At 37.4% G+C, this 17,852-nt stretch overlaps 1 pseudogene; it reads left to right on the plus strand.

The window, feature by feature from the left end:
- Window positions 1–262: 262 nt before the first annotated feature.
- On the plus strand, window positions 263–17,571 carry LOC116761137 (annotated as a pseudogene).
- The last annotated feature ends 281 nt before the right edge of the window (window positions 17,572–17,852 follow it).

The following is a 17,852-nucleotide window of genomic DNA, read 5'->3' on the forward strand; positions in this document are numbered from 1 at the left end:
CTCTGGGTATACGTTTTAGAAGCATCATCAGTCTCAGGTCTGAAGCTAACAAAGCAGAACATTAAATAAATATATTTCCAAGATAGGGTATGTTCTGGTGGTATGAGCTTCAGAAAAACTGGCTTTCATGGAGAAGGGGAGGACAATGTTTTGCAAGCGAAAAACACATGTTTTGCAAGTGAAAAACACAGAGGACATGTAACCCACTTCACGCCAGGTGGTAGAGGATGGGAGAGAAATTCCCATTCCTCCCTAACAAGGAATGGCCCCAGGAGACAGGTTTCAGTTCAAGGACAAAGTGAAGGAGATGCTGGAAGAAGAGGTTGGCCATGTAGAATATTTTGCTGCTGACCAAGCAGCCTCCCCACCAGGCTGCAGTGGAAGGGTTTGGAGCCGTGAAGGGGTGTGAGAGATTGGGTCAGACTAGGGGGTGTACAGAGACACATAGGGAGCAGAGTCTGGATTATATGGGATGACCTGGGATTATAAATAGTTATGTAGGGGCATGATGGGGTTCACCTTATGATCTCAAATGCAGGTTAGGGTAGTAAGGCTGAGAGTGTGTGGCAGGGGACTCCTTGCTAGGAATATGTGAGTAGACTACCAAGGGTGTTCAAGTTCAGTCCAGAAAAGAATGATAACTGTGGCAAACCAGAAGTGAAGGGATCATTAAAAAGTTTAAAATAGAGTGGTAATTGACAATTGGAGAGGTGGTGCATGTGTAGGGACAGAGGGTAGATGGAAATTCTCTGTACTTTCTGCTCAATTTTGCTGTGAACCTAAAATGTTCTAAAAAATAAAGTTTACTAACTTTTTAAAAAGTAAAAAAAAAAAAAAAATAGAGAGGTATTATGGATTCACTTAAATCAACTTTTTTTTTTTTCTCCCTGTCAGTGTCTGTTCAGTTTGGCCACCTGCTGGGCCTACCTTGACTAGAGGTATTCTTTTTATGACAGTACTCCTTTTCACTCTCCTTAGTATACATGCATACAAATTTGTTTTATAAAATTGGATATGCAGAAAAAGTAACAAAAGAAAATTAAAATCACTGATAATCTTATTACTCCAAAATAACCACAGTTATGAGTTTAAGTCTATTTTGTTCAGACTAGAATGCACTACATCTAATTTCATTTTACTAAACTGAAATTAGACTGTGTGAAATTTTACCTTTTTAAAACTTAACATTATACTAAGTTTTGTTGCATGACTACACATCCTTTGAAGCTGTATAATATTCCGCCATGAGGCGTCAGGTAGTTTATGGTTAGACTTTTGATAAAAAGCCTGAAGTAGAGTCTTGTACCTGAATCTTTGTTTGTATCTCTGATGATTTCCCCAGGATAAATCCTTAAAAGTAGAATTATTGAATCAAAGGGTACAAATACTTTTATGTTTCTTGACTGTGATTATAAACGTTCTTAATATAGGCTCATTTCTCTTCTATTACAGTAGGGTCACTGGGACAAGCAGCAACCAGTAACCATTTTCAGGTACAATAAATGGCACATTCCGATGAATTTCTCATCTATAAACATACTAGAAAATTTAAAAGTAACTTCTGACAAGGGAAAGTCCTGGCACCAAAGTCAAGAGACCTGGGTGTTACTTCCCACTGAGGCACCAACCAGCTATTTTCCTTAGGTCTGACACTACTTTTGCAAACTCTCGAAAAATTCCCTCATCGTCTCTAAAATCAGTGTATTGAATTAGTAACCCTCAAGGCTCCTTCTGGCTGTCAAATTCTATGATCTTATTCTGTGGAAAAAAATTGTTTTAAGAGAAATATAGTAATAATATGTTTATGGCACATAGTACAAATCAATACATATTTGTTGAGTGAGGGGAAAAATTAAAGTTACAAAATATGGTATATAAAGTAGAGTAAAATCTTTAAAATTTTTAATTAAACAAATTTAATTTCGCTCAAAGAATAAATTACTGCCTGTCTCCTCTGGGTAATAATCCATGTTAAATTTTATGGGAGACAAGAAATACAAACAGAAAAACTTTGTAGAACTTTTACATGAAGAATCACTTATGAATTTTGATGGGAGAATTTAAAAATAAATAGGAATTACTATAGCACTTACTCTTAAGGTGATTGTAATCTCATAGAGATAGTTTGTGGACCCAGGTGACATAGCTCAAATAAAATGGTTAAGAAAAAGTTAAAGGTGTAAATGATACAGCTAAGAAATTGTGTAAGAAAGTGTTATGCTTATCCCAAGTGCAATTCTTAAATTTCTTGAAGGCAGATATCAGAAGAAATAATATTCTATTTTTAGGAAAACTACCCACAGTTTTGTTAAGGTAAGAGAGTTCAGGGGACCACTAAGACAAATACAGAAAATACCTGAGTTTGGCAGTGTTACTAAGACCAAAGACATGCCTTCAAATTTACCACTCTAGTAAGGTGGCAAAACTCACCTTAACTTCTTGGAAATGGTTTCTGAAAAAGCCATGCAAAGGCAGATATGCATTTGGGTACTTTGCCTAATCGCTCTCTTCATATTTTGGCAAGGCTCTGAAGATCTCTTTGTTCACATTTAGTGAGAACCACATGATATTCAGCAAATTAATCTCCTGGATCTTGTTATTTGGGCTCTTGTCGCTTAATATTATTATTGTTAAGTTTTAATTTGCTCGGTCACCTTGTACTCTCCGCCACTGGTTAGCATATCCTCATTTTCCCAAAGAACACTGGTGTAAAAAAAACACTTACTTAAGACAGCCTTAATGCCCGTGACTTAGAAGGTTCATTCAAAAGCCAAAAGAGCAGAACTAATATACAAAGCTTGGTGTATCTGGTTGCCTGGGCAAGTCGACTTGCCTTGCATATGTGAAGATATTAAATTTCTAACCAGTTAATTAAAAGAGCTTCTTCATGTGTCAGTGTAAGACCTGGTCCATAAACGGGGCATTAGGAGTTGACTCTTGTTTCAGGAAACAGCATCCTCTCCAAGTTTCTCACACTTTTAAAATTTTGTTTGTTTTTTAGCAGTGCCTGCTTGTCACCTGTGCATTTCTTGTCAGAAGACTAAAAATTATATTAGAAAATAAGGTTGACTTAGTTCTGTAAAGATGTTTTGGGGAGAGATGATTGGTTGGTTTTAATTAATTCAGATTATGCAGTTTTCCCTTTACTCTGATTTTAAGACTGAAAATGTACCAGTTCAGTTTCAAACAGGGCGATGACAATATTTTACAGAAAGACTGTGGAGGAGTAACTAAGAGACCAGGTGCTGCTGTTCAACAGACATAGATATAAGTCCCAGCTCCATTACTTCCCAGCTAATTGACCTTGATCTTGGATAAATTATTTAATTCCTCCTACCCTCAATGTGCCAACCATAAAATGAGGATGATAACTGCACTTTCTTCATAAGGTTGTTTCGAGGATTAACTAGTATAATTCATATAACATGTTCATTAGAGTGTCTGGATCATGATAAAGCCTCCAACAGCTATTATTATTACATTTGGCCCTGAGACAGAGGGATACCTGAGAATTTTTGAAGTGCTTTTGTGAATATTATTGCATTTTATCCTCAAATGAGAAAAGAAAGGTGGAGTTGCTAAAAATGAGCCACTGACAAAGAACAACACTGCAATTAACATCTGCCTTCTATGCCAACATTTTTCTACTCTGCCTTAATGGATAGTCTTTAAAAAGCCTATATGGAAACTGAACAGTCTGAAATTTAAATTTATCGTATGTATAACAAGGTTATGATTCCAGGAGAATAGATCCAATTCCAGTTCAAGATCTTACAGTAGTGAAATCTGAGTCCTGACAAAATACTTGATTCCAGACTCTAGAACAGAATCGACTAAAACAGTTATGACTCAGGGTTCAAATTCTCATCTACGTGTTCCTGTTTCTGGATTCTTTGACCTATTTAATTGGTCTCTTGGTCTGTCCTGCTACCAAAACGACGCTATCCTAATTGCTACAACTTTCTTAGGAATCTTGATGTCTGCTAGGGTGAGGATACTATCTTGTTTTTCAAAATTGCTTGGCCATTTGATCTCTCAAGTGAATTTTAGGATCAGCTTCTTGTCAGGTTTGAATTGAAATTATGTCAAATTTATAGATTAATTTGAGGAGATGATATTTTTATGATGTTGAATCTTCTCATCCATGAACATAGTATATCTCTCCTTTTATTTCAATCACTTTTTGGGTCTTTGAACAAAGTTTTATGATTTTTTTCTTCATTAAATCCTTGCATATTTTCACTTATATTTGTTCCTAGGTATCATATAGTTTTCAATGCTATCTTCAAAGGTATCTTGAAAAAATTATATATTCTATTGTTTTTGTTGATATATGGAAACACAAATTTTTTGAATATTGATTTTTATATCCAGAACTTTCTGCATCCTTATTAGTTCTAATAGTTTATTATCACCTCTTAGACTATCACGTCTGAATTATAACATTTTTCTTACTTTTCAATTAGTATATTTCTTTCCCTTGCACTTTGTACTGGCTTGGAACACTGATATAATGTTGAATAGAAGTGGTGATGGGACATCTTTGACTTGTTCATAATTTTAAATTGAATGCTTGATCACGAAATATACATTTGCTCTAGGTTTTTGATACATAACATATCTCAATCTGAATCCATATCATACTTTAAAAGTAGTTTACGATGTTTACATTATCAGAACATTTATCTACTACACGTTGTAGTCTTTCCTTCAAGCTTTTATTTAATTTTAGTCATTTTTTCATTTCAGTTGCTTGAAACTTACTCCTAGTAAGTTCCTTAGGAAAGGCCCAGTATGATGTTTCAATAGGTACTTTCAAATCTTCTTCTTCTACTTTTTTTTTTTAATTTTAAGGAAGTTTTCTGTTCTGTTTCTTGGCTTTGGTTTTATTCCTAAGGGACTCCTAATATCTGTATGTTAGATTATCTTTGCCCATCTTTGTATTTGTCACTTTCTCTTGAAACTTTAAAAAAAAGCCCATATTTCCTTTGATTAAAAAAAATTCCTGACGGAGGAACCAAAATGACACAGTAGAAGGACGTGCTCTCACTCCCTCTTGTGAGGACACCAGAATCACAACTAGCTGCTGGACAACCATGGACAGGAAGACACTGGAACTCACCAAAAAAGATATCCCATATCCAAAGACAAAGGAGAAGCCACAATGAGACGGTAGGAGGGGCGCAATCACAGTAAAATCAAATCCCATAACAGCTGGGTGGGTGACTCACAGACTGAAGAACACTTATACCACAGAACTCCACCCACTGGAGTGAAGGTTCTGAGCTCCACGTCAGGCTTCCCAACCTGTGGGTCCTGCAATGGGAGGAGGAATTCCTAGAGAATCAGACTTTGAAGCCTAGTGGGATTTGATTGCAGGACTTCGACAGGACTGGGGGAAACAGAGACTCCACTCTTGGAGGGCACACACAAAGTAGTGTGTGCATCGGGACCCAGGGGAAGGAGCAGTGACCCCAGGAGAGACAGAACCAGACCTACCTGCCAGTGGTGGAGGGTCTCCTGCAGAGGCAGGGGGTGACTGTGGCTCACTGTGGGGACAAGGACATTGGCAGCAGAAGTTCTGGGAAGTACTCCTTGGCATGAGCCCTCCCAGAGTCTGTCATTAGCCCCACCAAAGAGCCCAGGTAGGCTCCAGTGTTGGGTTGCCTCAGGCCAAACAACCAACAGGGAGTGAACCCAGCCCCACCCATCAGCAGTCAAGCGGATTAAAGTTTTACTGAGCTCTGCCCACCAGAGCAACAGTTAGCTCTACCTACCACCAGTCCCTCCCATCAGGAAACTTACACAAGCCTCTTAGATAGCCTCATCCACCAGAGGGCAGACATCAGAAGCAAGAAGAACTACAATCCTGCAGCCTGTGGAACAAAAACCACATTCACAGAAAGACAGACAAGATGAAAAGGCAGAGGGCTATGTACCAGATGAAGCAACAAGATAAAACCCCAGAAAAACAACTAAATGATGAAGTGGAGACAGGCAACCTTCCAGAAAAAGAATTCAGAATAATGATAGTGAAGATTATCCAGGACCTTGGAAAAAGAATGGAGGCAAAGATCAAGAAAGATGCAAGAAATGTTTAACAAAGACCTAGAAGAATTAAAGAACAAACAAACAGAGATGAACAATACAATAACTGAAATGAAAACTAAACTAGAAAGAATCAGTAGCAGAATAACTGAGGCAGAAGAACGGATAAGTGACCTGGAAGAGAGAATGGTGGAATTCACTGCTGTGGAACAGAATAAAGAAAAAAGAATGAAAAGAAATGAAGACAGCCTAAGAGACCTCTGGGACAACATTAAACACAGCAACATTCACATTATACGGGTCCCAGAAGGAGAAGAGAGAGAGAAAGGACCAGAGAAAATATTTGAACAGATTATAGTAGAAAACTTCCCTAACATGGGAAAGGAAATAGCCATCCGAGTCCGGGAAGTGCAGCGAGTCCCATACAAGATAAACTCAAGGAGAAACATGCCAAGACACATAGTAATCAAATTGGCAAAAATTAAAGACTAAGAAAAATTACTGAAAGCAGCAAGGGAAAAATGACAAATAACATACAAGGGAACTCCCATAAGGTTAACAGCTGATTTCTCAGCAGAAACTCTACAAGCCAGAAGGGAGTGGAATGATATACTTAAAGTGATGAAAGGGAAGAACCTACAACCAAGATTACTATACCCAGCAAGGATCTCATTCAGATTCGATGGAGAAATCAAAAGCTTTACAGACAAGCAGAAGCTCAGAGAATTCAGCACCACCAAACCAGCTCTACAACAAATGCTAAAGGAACTTCTCTAAGTGGGAAACACAAGAGAAGAAAAGGACTTACAAAAACAAACCCAAAACAATTAAGGAAATGGTCATAGGAACATACATATTGATAATTACCTTAAATGTGAATGGATTAAATGCTCCAACCAAAAGACACAGATTGGCCGAATGGATACAAAAACAAGACCCATATATATGCTGTCTACAAGAGACCCGCTTCAGACCTAGGGACACATACAGACTGAAAATGAGGGGTTGGAAAAAGGTATTCCATGCAAATGGAAATCAAAAGAGAGCTGGAGTAGCAATACTCATATCTGATAAAATAGACTTTAAAATAAAGAATGTTACAAGTGACAAGGAAGGACACTACATAATGATCAAGGGATCAATCCAAGAAGATACAACAATTATATATGCAGCCAACATAGGAGCACCTCAATACATAAGGCAACTGCTAACAGCTATAAAAGAGGAAATCGACAGTAACACAATAATAGTGGGGGACTTTAACATCTCACTTACAGCAATGGACAGATCATCCAAAATGAAAATAAATAAGGAAACAGAAACTTTAAATGACACAATAGACCAGATAGATTTAATTGATATTTATAGGACATTCCATCCAAAAACAGCAGTTTACACTTTCTTCTCAAGTGCACATGGAACATTCTCCAGGATATATCATATCTTGGGTCACAAACCAAGCCTCAGCAAATTTAAGAAAATTGAAATCATATCAAGCATCTTTTCTGACCACAACATGATGAGATTAGAAGTGAATTACAGGGAAAAAAACATAAAAAAAACAAACACATGGAGGCTAAACAATACATTACTAAATAACCAAGAGATCACTAAAGATATCAAAGAGGAGATCAAAAAATACCTAGAGACAAATGACAACGAAAACACGATGATCCAAAACCTATGGGATGCAGCAAAAGCAGTTCTAAGAGGGAAGTTTATAGCTCTACAAACCTACTTCAAGACACAAGAAAAATCTCAAACAATCTAACCTTACACCTAAAGGAACTAGAGAAAGAGGAACAAACAAAACCCAAAGTTAGCAGAAGGAAAGAAATCATAAAGATCAGAGCAGAAATAAATGAAAAAGAAATGAAGGAAACAATAGCAAAGATCAATAAAACTAAGAGCTGGTTCTTTGAGAAGAGAAACAAAATTGATAAACCATTACCCAGACTCATCAAGAAAAAGAGGGAGAGGACTCAAATCAATAAAATTAGAAATGGAAAAGGAGAAGTTACAACAGACACCGCAGAAACACAAAGCATCCTAAGAGACTACTACAAGCAACTCTATGCCAATAATATGGACAACCTGGAAGAAATGGACAAATTCTTAGAAAGGTATAACCTTCCAAGACTGAACCAGGAAGAAATAGAAAATATGAACAGACCAATCACAAGTAATGAAATTGAAACTGTGATTAAAAATCTTCCGACAAACAAAAGTCCAGGACCAGATGGCTTCACAGGTGAATTCTATCAAACATGTAGACAAGAGCTGACACCCATCCATCTCAAACTCTTCCGAAAAATTGCAGAGAAAGGAACACTCCCAAACTCATTCTATGAGGCCACCATCACCCTGATACCAAAAACCAGACAAAGATACTACAAACAAAGAAAATTACAGACCAATATCACTGATTAATATAGATGCAAAAATCCTCAAGAAAATACTAGCAAACAGAATCCAACAACACATTAAAAGGATCATACACCATGATCAAGTGGGATTTATCCCAGGGATGCAAGGATTCTTCAATATACACAAATCAATCATTGTGATACACCATATTAACAAATTGAAGAAGAAAAACCATATGATCATCTCAATAGATGCAGAAAAAGCTTTTGACAAAATTCAACAGCCATTTATGATAAAAACTCTTCAGAAAGTGGGCATAGAGGGAACTTACCTCAACATAATAAAGGCCATATATGACAAACCCACAGCAATCATCATTCTCAGTGGTGAGAAACTGAAAGCATTTCCTCTAAGATCAGGAACAAGACAAGGATGTCCACTCTCACCACTATTATTTAACATAGTTTTGGAAGTCCTAGCCATGGCAATCAGAGAAGAAAAAGAAAAGAAATACAAATTGGAAAAGAAGAAGTAAAACTGTCACTGTGTGCAGATGACATGATACTATACATAGAGAATCCTAAAAATGCCACCAGAAAACTACTAGAGCTAATCAATGAATTTGGTAAAGTTGCAGGATACAAAATTAATGCACAGAAATCTCTTGCATTCCTATGCACTAATGATGAAAAATCTGAAAGAGAAATTAAGGAAACACTCCCATTTACCATTGTGACAAAAAGAATAAAATACCTAGGAATAAACCTACCTAAGGAGACAAAAGACCTGTATGCAGAAACCTATAAGACACTGATGAAAGAAATTAAAGGTGATACCAACAGATGGAGAGATATACCATGTTCTTGGATTGGAAGAATCAATATTGTGAAAATGACTATACTACCCAAAGTAATCTACAGATTCAATGCAATCCCTATCAAATTACCCATGGAATTTTTTACAGAACTGGAACAAAAATTCTTAAAATTTTTATGGAGACACAAAGGACCCCAAATAGCCAAAGCAGTCTTGAGGGAAATAAACGGAGCTGGAGGAATCAGACTCCCTGACTTCAGACTATACTACAAAGCTACAGTAATCAAGATCATATGGTACTGGCACAAAAAACAGAAACATATATCAATGGAACAAGATAGAAAGCCCAGAGGTAAACCCACGCACCTATGGTCAACTAATGTATGACAAAGGAGGCAAGGATATACAATGGAGAAAAGACAGTCTCTTCAATAAGTAGTGCTGGGAAAACTGGGCAGCTACATGTAAAAGAATGAAATTAGAACACTTCCTAACATCATACACAAAAATAAGCTCAAAATGGATTTGAGACCTAAATGTAAGATTGGACACTATAAAACTCTTAGAGGAAAACATAGGAAGAGCAGTCTTTGACATTAATCACAGCAAGATCTTTTTTGATCCACCTCTTAGAGTAATGGAAATAAAAACAAAAATAAACAAATGGTACCTAATGAAACTAAAAGCTTTTGCACAGCAAAGGAAACAGTAAACAAGACGAAAAGACAACCCTCAGAATGGGAGAAAATATTTGCAAATGAATCAATGGACAAAGGATTAATATCCAAAATATATAAACTGCTCATGCAGCTCAATATTAAAGAAAGAAACAACCCAATCCAAAAATGGGCAGAAGAGCTAAATAGATATTTCTCCAAAGAAGACATACAGATGGCCAAGAAGCACATGAAAAGCCGCTCAACATCACTAATTATTAGAGAAGTGCAAATCAAAACTACAATGAGGTATCACCTCACACCAGTTAGAATGGGCATCATCAGAAAATCTACAATCAACAGATACTGGAGAGAGTGTGGAGAAAAGGGAACCCTCTTGCACTGTTGGTGGGAATGTAAATTCATACAGCCACTATGGAGAACAGTATGGAGGTTCCTTAAAAAACTAAAAATAGAATTGCCATATAATCCAGCAATCCCACTACTGGGCATATACCCAGAGAAAACCATAATTCAGAAAGACACATGCACCCCAATGTTCACTGCAGCACTATTTACAATAGCCAGGTCATGGAAGCAACCTAAATGCCCATCGACAGATGAATGGATAAAGAAGACGTGGCGCATATATACAGTGGAATATTACTCGGCCATAAAAAGGAATGAAATTGGGTCATTTGTTGAGACGTGGATGGATCTAGAGACTGTCATACAGAGTGAAGTAAGTCAGAAAGAGAAAAACAAATATTGTGTATTAACACATATATGTGGAACCTAGAAAAATGGTACAGATGAACCGGTTTGCAGGGCAGAAGTTGAGACACAGATGTAGAGAACAAACGTATGGACACCAAGGGGGGAAAGCTGTGGGGGGTTGGGGATGGTGGTGTGATGAATTGGGTGATTGGGATTGACCTGTATACCCTGACGTGTATAAAATTGATGACTAATAACAGCCTGCTATATAAAAAAATAAATAAAATTCAAGAAAAAAAGAAACTAATAGGAAACTTTCTTTGGGTTATTTGTATGGAAATATATTAATATAAATGTTTCAGACATTACATGAAATTCGTAAGCATCTTATATGTTCTGGTATAATGTTATAAGTCATAATTCTCATTATTATTTTAAAATGTATATCTCAGAAATAACTAAATTTCCTTGTCAGTTTCATTATTATGAACTTTCATCAAATCTTTAACCATGGTCATTTTTAAGTCTTTTGTCATTTACAGACAGTTCTGGGTGTACTCTGATGCTTTTGCAAAAATGTTCCTATAAAAGGGTTTCATCTTCAAGGAATTCATGGAAAAGACTCTGACAAGTACAGGTTTCTGGTAGCTGACTATACTGCTGAACTGAATGAATAAGCATTTTCAGAACTCTAATGGAAAACTGATGAATTCATAAAAGTGCTAACAAAAGATCAACATGAAAAAAATTAATTCCATGGGACTGAGTGAACTGTTGAGGATAATTATAATTTTTGTGACTTCTTGTTTGAATAAAAAAAAAATTCCTTTTCCACCTTCTATCCTTTAGCTCGTTAGCTGAGTGTTTTTTCCACACTGTATCCTTCTATTTTTGTCTTGATTTCTTAAAGGATATTTTATTTCTAATTCTTTTCTGAGTTCTAGAATTTAAGTTCCCAGCTTTAAAAATTTTGATATATGTTATTTTTTCATATTCTGTGTAACGTTCTTAATGTCTTTTAACTAATTTTTATTTTAAAATTAAAAAAAAATTTTTGACATGAAACATTTTTCTTTTTAAGTTGGAATGGAGTCAATAAGTGACGTGGATTCGTTTTGATTATAAGGCATTAAGCCCCACAAACTTGATGGGTGCTGAAAGAACAGAGGTGAATCTTGAGGGCTGCATCTGGCTTCACTAGTTCTTTAATATTCAAAATAGGCTGCCTGCTACACTCCTCAGTTCATGTCCTCTTCTTTACAGGCAGGATGATAACAGGTATCACTACAGCATGATGCCTGTCTGATGCTAAGTGCAAGCTCTCTTCTTCTAAATTGTGTCCAGTACAGGTATCCTGGTAGGATGTCATAACTAATTTTTAAATAGTAAGTTGCATTTTGGTCTGTTTGTGGGCATACTTTTCTGGGATGCTTTCATCCTCTCTAAAAATATTACCATGCTCCCTGTTACTTCATTTCTTATTATAACTTCATATGAGATTTGAACTTGATGCTTCTCTGTTGCTCACTTTTATGTGAAATTAGTTTTCCTGACCTTTTAGATCGAGGCAGGATTTAGTAAAGCTTTTCTAATGTCACAAAGCTCCTTTTTCTGTTATTTTTATGTAATGTTTAAAAATATGGCCACTTGCTTCCCAAGATTTCCTGACTGTCTTCCTTTCGCCACTTGGGTGGGAATCTTCTCTTTTTTAATCTTACTTTTCCCTAATTGCTCAATTTTATTCTCCTTCTAGTAGTTTCTTCACAGTATGGTTCCTTAATTGGAAGAAAATCCGTTTAAGTTTTGAGAGTTCATAAGGATTAAACTGCTTCAACCCTTTCAGTCCTTACTTCGTGCTCCTTGAACTCACTTGGTATTAGAGAGAGAATTCATTCTCAGTTTCATCTGATGTACTCAAATTGACCCACTGTGCTCCCCAGTAAATAACTATTGGCTCTTTTGGGGTTCTTTTCACCAGTTGACACAACCCTGTGTACTTCCCTCTACTTTCTCCTGCACAGATGCCAATACCATGTGAGTCTCATGGCTGTTGCTGGTTTGTCCCCATGTGCTTATACTAGAGGAGATACCTTGTTGCCTAGTTTTGTGGTAGATGTTGTCCATGGATCTTTGGTTTTGCTATTTAATTGCTGTGTTTGCTTTAATGTGGGGATTCACTAAGATGGAAAGCTACAATGTCACTGTCACTACTATCTTCCTAGAATCTCTAGATTGGACTTTAAAAGCAAAAATGACAACCACAACAACAAATTCAGTAATATGTTTTTTTTATAATAGGTATACCTGAGACATATTTATAAGGAATTTTTTAACATAAAAGGATAGAAAAAGATATACCATGCAGTTATAAATCAAAATATAACTGATATAATGATATTACTTTAAATTAAATAACCCTTAAGACAAAAAGCATTATTAGCAAAGAAAACAAAAAAACAAAACAGTATCATTACATAGAAAATATTCACCAGGAATATATAATCAGAAACCTGTATTCTTTTAAGAAAAGAATTCTCAAAAATACAGAGAGTAAAAACTGAATGAATTACAAGGAGAAATTGACCAATATGTAATTTAAATGGGAATTTGTAACATATTACTCCCATATACAAAGCAATGATGAAGTTGATCTGATGAAAATATTGATATATTTAGAATCATGCATAAAACAATTACGAAATACATTTTTTCCCAAAGATACATGGAAATTTACAAAATCAGAGTCTGTTGAAGGTCACAAATGAAAACTCAGTAAATACCAGAACTGAAATTACACAGACCACATTCTTCAACCACAAAGCAAAATAATCAGAAAAAAAGATTCTCTCTCTCCCCAGATCTGCATGCTTGGAAATTTTAGAAACACCCATAGTGTGTTATGAAACAAGGAAGAAATCTAATGAAAGTTTAAAATATTTAGAACTTGAGAAGGAAAACTTATTTCAAAACTTACAGGATGCAGCTAAAGCTGTAATCTGAAATGCATACATCCAAAAGAAAGAGAAAATTAATGAACTAAGTGTTCAACTCAAGAAGTTAAAAAAGAGAACCACAGAGTGAACTCAAGAAGGAAAAAGAGAATATTTTGACAATAATACATAGTCACAAAATAGAAAAAACGAGAGTAAGTTTTAAAAAGATAAAAGATATTTCTTTGAGGAGAATTATCAAGTGGCCAAAACCTAGCAAGACCATAATTCTTGTAGAGTTCACACACTCTGCTGCACCTTTTAAAGATTTTATTTTGTACCTACTGTACCACAATGTAGAAAAATCCATGGCAGTTCTTTGAGACCTTTTGATGCTTTACTTCCCTCAAGGCTGCATTTCTCTTGCACAAAGATTTCCTTACATGCATTTACTTCTTCTGCTATCAGGAAAACAAATATTACATGCATAACGCATGACAATTTTTAGAAAGAGAGTGCAGCCAAACGTAACATGGGACAGTCCAGTTTCTGATTAATAATAAGTTATTCTCTAATGGATTCTTGATTCTACAAATGCATTCACAAGTTAATGCCCTTAAGTAGCAAGTTCCCCTAGTATTTTTAAGCTATAGTTCAATTTTTAAAACTTTTAAGGAATACAACTTGTCTAGAAAATAAACTACTCTTCTATAAACTGGACACGCAGCAGTAATTCAAATGCTGAAATCCTATCCCTGCAGCTTTTCTTCTTAAAGCCATGGACAGATGTCTGCCTGAGTGCTTTCTTCAGTTTTGAGCTCTATGGACCTCGCTCTTTTCATCTTCGTCCTGGTTTGGGATACATCTTCCTCTTTTCTGAAGCCGCTCTTAACCTGTGGTATAGTCAGCCAGGGAGCAGGGGGAGTAGTTGCATCTGCTGAGTACAGTCTCAAAGGTGGTACCTTTCAACCATTTTTCATGGCCGTACGTGAGTCTGATGAATGTGGTGTGGAGACCTGGAGGACGCAGTGTGAAGGCAGGGGGCGTCCCGCAGCATGTGATGCGACATCGGTGCCAGGCTGTGATGCTTGCTTTGACATTTGCTAACACAGATACACTCTTAAGTGTTTAAACACATTGACTCATTTAATCCTCACAATATTACAAGAGTGATTCTCTTATTATCCCATCTTACAACTTGTTCAAGGTCACAAAGCTACTATGCATCAGAGCCAGGATTGGCACACAAGCAGTCTGTGTTCTCAAACCCACTGGCCAAAAGGTAGAGTCTATTCCATGCTCCACTAACCAGAGTTGCAGGGCCTACAGCCAAGCTGGGTGTTAGAAACTGGTCACCCTTACCTAGAAATCTGAGGTCCACCTTGAGCTCCATTGTCTAGAGCTGAGTCAAGTGTTTCTCAGGGCCCAACCCCATGACATCTCCCAGTGGGAGGTTGTGTGGCCTCTTATTTATCCACGTATGCCCTCCCCTATCAGGTCAGCCCAGGAACATGTTGATTCTGTCTTTTCAGTGCTGGGGAAAGTCAGCTCACTCCTGTGCACCTTGCCATGCTCTGTATCACCAGGGACCAATACTGTGCTAACACCAAGCAGGGCTCAGTAAAGATCTTCTGATGAATGAATGAGTTGACAGGGTACCAGTGTGCTAGGCACTGTGCTTTGGGGAGTGATAAAGGTTGTAAAGGTTAGTAAGACCCCACCTGTCTCCTTCAAGAGCTCATATTCTAGTGAGGAGCTTTTGAAAGTTCATCAATCTCTCAAACTACTCCAGGACATGGATTTTGAGATCAGATCTGATTCACCTGACTGGCTGTGTGGCCTCTGACAAGTTATTTTACTCCTTTTATTCTCCACTTATTCATCTGTAGAATCGGTATGATACTGTGACCTGCCTCATAGATGTGTTACGAGGATTAAATGAGATAATGCTTGAAAAATTGCTGTGTCCCCAAAGGGAGCTGCCTCTGGTTTTATTCATTGCTGAGGACCCGCAGGGACACCATGGGAACTCTCTTTGGCTGGATGGACCCCTGAAGTCAGCAGGCAGTGTGTCCCACTCAAGCGTCTGGCATGTCCACCATCCCCTGTTGTGTGAGCCTGGATGCTTGGGGGAATAAAACACCCATCATTAAGAATAGAAGTTACCTGTGTTGGGTAACTTCGGGGACATTGTCGTCTGCAATTATTCCTATAGGCTGAAGTTTCTCTGTGTCTCTCCTTTAGGAATTCCTTTGGCTGAAAAAGGCAGTGAGCCCATGACCTGTTTCTTTCCAGCGTTTGCCAGGACCTTTGCCCCACCTCTTACATTCTGGAAATATTTCTCAGGCACCCCTCTCTCCCCAACATCCAGATGCCCCTCTTTAGCTTGGGAGCCGGGAAGGTCAGGCATTGCTGTCGTCAGTTGCTTAGACTCTTCAGTGCGAAGCTCGCCTGTGGAATGTACAGGGCCGCTCCTGCTCTGGGCTCTGCTTTGACACAGGGAAAAGGTTGGCTAACCCTTCTTTAGCTCTGGAGAGTTCTCCCCATCATCAGAGGCTGCAGGGGCTCTAGCCAAAAGAGGGGATGTGGAGTCAAGTATGTCTGGGGTAGAGCCTAAGCTTGTGACCTCAGACCCATCTCGGCAGCTCAAGTAAGATAAACTTGTATCTGACTCTATGATCTCAAATTGCCCCTCTTTTTAGCCTCAATTTCCCTATCTCTCTATAAATACTAATATGACAGCTAGAGAGTCTCTGTTCCTTGAACTACAAAAAAAAATTAGCTCAAACATAAAAGTTTCAGATCCTCCCCTGGCTTTCTGAGAATCCCTTAAGATGCTTCTTCCTCATGGTCTCATCAGTGAGGTTTCCCTGAATGCCCTTTCTACATTTAAACTTCACCCCCCATGCCCATGTACGCCCATTTTCTTGACCATCTCTCTCTGTTTTCCTTGGGTTCCTGCTGATAGCCAAGCTTCTGGGATTCCAACTTCTATTCCCAGTTGTTTATCAAGATATTCCCCTTTTCCTCCCAAGACAATTTTTGTCCTAAAAGGCATTTTGATGGCCACTGTTTTAAAAATGTACATTTTTATTTCATCACAAGAGAAAACTTTAGTCATTGCATTGTGAGGATCAGATAGGCTAATAAAGGTCCAGTACAGTGCTGTGTACCCAGTAGGGAGCAGATAAACATCAACAGTGGAAGTTATGAAGATTAATTGATATATATAAAAGCACTTAAAAACTGTAACACACTGTACATGTGAAGGATTCTCATTATCAATGCTAGTACCCTAAGTCCTAGTAGATGTTATACTATTCAGACCATGTTCAAAAATAGTTGGGACAGTACATGGTCAAGCTCCTATTTCTTTGTTTGAGGAACCTTTCCTTTCTAAAGAAGGTAGAGTAGGAGGTATAACACAAACTAAAGTAAAATCCTTGGGCTCAGCACAAAGACTGCACATATCAGGACAGGAAGAAAATACAGGTTTCACATAAGACGTCATTATGAAACTTTTAGAGGAAAACAGTGTAGAAGTTAACTTCACTAAGTCCCTCCTTCGAATGGCAGCTGCTGATGTGGAAGAGTATGTGATTAAACAACCAGAGGCAGAATTCCAGGACCCAACTGAAAAGGCAGGAGCGCCTAAACAAAGTCCCAGTAAGATCCCAGCGGAGGTCAATACCAGAGTGAGATTCCTGCAAGCAATCAAGGATATCCCTAGTACAATTAAAGAACTCTTTGATGCAGTGAGTAATGTGTTCAAGAAATACTAATACCAGAACCGCATAGCACTTGAGTGCCAAAAATAAAGAATTTTTAAAGTATTCCAAAAGTTTCAGACATACTCTGAAAAGCTATTTTGAAATGACAGGGCAATCAATGTATTCCTAAGTGCCAACCGACTAAATCATCAAACCAACTTGGTATTTCAGACCTTCAAAACTGTGACCTCAAGGCTGTACACGTTAAGAGATGTGCTTCTCAGTGGCAGTGTTGAACTACCTTTATCTGTAAATTTTCAAGTTTGACTGTATAAATTATGAGTCTCTCCTGAAGGGATCTAACCTAGGATGTTGAGTGGTATTATTGCCACTTTGTGTTTTTGTAAAATGTCTCTTAATCACAATCTCGCACTGAAGATTTTATTTGCTATTATCATTTATTTAAGAATTATAAGCCAAAAAACTTACAGTCTAATGTCTCATATAACATTCCTTAAAAGAATTGTAAATATTCGTATTTGTTTCTGACATTTTAACTTGGAAGCGATATGCTGCCAGATGATGTATTTAGCAATATTTGGTGGCAA

The sequence above is a fragment of the Phocoena sinus genome, chromosome 10, assembly GCF_008692025.1.
Source record: "Phocoena sinus isolate mPhoSin1 chromosome 10, mPhoSin1.pri, whole genome shotgun sequence".
In the NCBI taxonomy this organism is placed as follows: domain Eukaryota; kingdom Metazoa; phylum Chordata; class Mammalia; order Artiodactyla; family Phocoenidae; genus Phocoena; species Phocoena sinus.